This window comes from Buceros rhinoceros, unplaced genomic scaffold (assembly GCF_000710305.1).
Source record: "Buceros rhinoceros silvestris isolate BGI_N320 unplaced genomic scaffold, ASM71030v1 scaffold22066, whole genome shotgun sequence".
Lineage (NCBI taxonomy): Eukaryota > Metazoa > Chordata > Aves > Bucerotiformes > Bucerotidae > Buceros > Buceros rhinoceros.
In genome coordinates this window covers 27,749-30,190 of record NW_010416151.1, presented here as the reverse complement: position 1 = coordinate 30,190, position 2,442 = coordinate 27,749, and positions in this window count along the sequence as shown.

The following is a 2,442-nucleotide window of genomic DNA, read 5'->3' as shown; positions in this document are numbered from 1 at the left end:
TCAAACCGGGGCTGGCTGCGAGGGCTTCAGCTGTGAGCAGAAGCAGGAGAAAAGCCATCGGGACTCACAGCTTCGAGTTCCTGCTGCCTTTGCCTGCCCTGCTTTTGCTGTGGAATTGCCCCGCGGCTGCAGGGTGAGGTTACCCCGCGCTGGACGCCGATGGGCACATGAACTGGTAAACAGCTTCCCACAGAGTTCTGGCCTCTGGTGCTGGAAGAGGGGCTTTCCCGTTCTGAGCAAGCAAGCGCAGGACGTGGTGTCTCCCCGGAGGAAGTTAGTGTAAATTCCATGAAACAGCGTGAAAAAATCAATCGCAAATGCATCCAGCGCAGGCTGGGCAGGTTGGGGCTGGATGCGGGCTCTGGGCCCAGGTGGTCCTGGGGGGCTGCTGCAGTCCCCAGGACGGGGCTTTGCAGGAGCTCTGCAGGCAGAGAGACAAAGTGAAATGTGTGTTTAGGGGCTTTTTTTCGCTGTTGTTTAAAATATCCTGGCTTTTTACACAAAAACCCACAGAACCTTTTCTTAGAAGCTGAAGGAAGGAACTGAGCATCCTGAAGTATAAACTCCAGGATGAGTTTATTTTTCCCCCGCTCGACTTGGACTCAGCTTTGGATATTTGGAGATTTCAGAGTTTCCGTTTTCTAAACTGTTTTTTTTTTTCCCTCTCCAGATGGAAGTTCACAACAGCTCTGTCTTTTCTCCCCCCCGTCTAATTTACTCTGGTTAACTTCTGCTTCTGTCTGCTCTTAGCTCAGAGCCTCCTGCCTCATCGCCGGTTACTCACGTTTGTCCCCTTGAGAACACACTCACCAGCTCAAAGGTAGAAGAAACGGGCACGTGGTCCCTGTGCAGTACCAGCCGAGCGATGTGAAGAACAAAGCTGTGGGTCATTTTTGTGTGGAGGAAGCAGGCCCAGCCCCGCGTCGGTGTGAAGGGCAGGCCAGCAGCCGCCGTGGAGTTCGTGTGCGATCACTTTCTCTGGTGCTAAAGTGGTGATTAAGCTGTGCTGAGGTGCAGCCTGTGGTTTACTGAGGCACACGAGCAGCAGGTTCTCCGGGTCTGCTCTCGTTTTCGGCAGCGGTGCCGTTCATTCCCCGGGGAGGTGCCGTCACGCTCGCTCCGTTGTCTTTGTGCCGCGGTTGCCGTAGCTGGAGCAGGGCGGCTCTGTCTCGGCAGCAGCGCCGCAACACGCAGCTCTGCTGGGAGGAGTGGGCACCCCCTCGCTGGGGAGCGCTTGGCTGCTTGTCCCGCTCTGTGAAAGCTGGTGACTGGCTGCTGGGCAGCCCGGGGTTCTGCCACCGCTCCCGGCGTGGGCTGTGGCTCTGTAGCTGTGATGGGTACCGATTGCGAGGGCTCCGAGCACGGGTGGCAGAACGCAGAATGGCAAGATCCCAAACGATGGACTGACCAATGTCTCGGGGCAGGGACTGAGCCCTCTGTGCCCCCTGGTGAAGTGACCAGCCAAGGGGAGCTGTGCCGAGCTGCTGCTTTTCCACTTTTCCATGCCCCAGCCCCTCTAGGAGCAGCGTTACAGTTCGGGATCTGCTATTTGTCCCCATTTTCCATCAAAATAGGCATCTGTAAGTTTTCCTGCAGCTTTTCTGAGCAGTTCAGACTCAACTGCCCAGCTCCTGACGTAACGCAGGGTGATGGTGTATGGTCAGCCTCAGGGGCAGACGCACTCGCAAGTGTCATTGGTTGTCATGAAGCCAGCGATAGACCAAAGGAAACGTTCTGCTGCTCCCCCAGAGAGGCAACAAGGGGCAGGAGCAGCCCTGGCTTGGCAGACCGAGGAACGACGTTTCTACAGTGCTCCTCTACAAACGGGGGAACACCAGGCTCTTCCCCTCTTGGCTTTAGCACCTGTTTTTCTGTTTGAAGCTTTGAGAGCTCGAGTCCTGTTTCAGCTGTTCGGGTTTAGATTGGAGAGTGCTGGGAAGGAAAAGGTAAACTACAATTCCGGGCTGATTTCAGCTTGTATTTCCTCCCAGTTTTTCTTGTACTTTGCTGTAGATAAATCAGCCAAGGCCTTTGTCTCCAGGAGAACGAGAAATGCAGCCTAAGCAGGACACTGAAAACTTAACTGGGGGAAAGAGAGAGGCTGGGACTCTACTGCTCTGCTGTCACTGTGGGGATTCTCTTCAGGACTGGGGAGGGAATTCGAGGTGGGAAGGAGTGGGCGGAAGGGAGGCAGGGATCAGCCATCCCCTCTTTGGCCAATGGTGGAGAAGGAGGATGCTCTCAGCCTGCTTTGGAGCTCCTCAGATGCAGAAGGGTGGTGGGCTCCAAGGCTGCGCTGATGCCTTTGCCTGAAAGCTCTTGGAAAGCTGAATGTGCTCAAGGGGTTGAAAAATACAAACAGGCAAGTTAAATTCCAGACCAATTCGCAGTCCGAAGCCCAGCGCGCTGCCCGGTCTCCAGCGGTGGGTGGGTGCGTGCTGG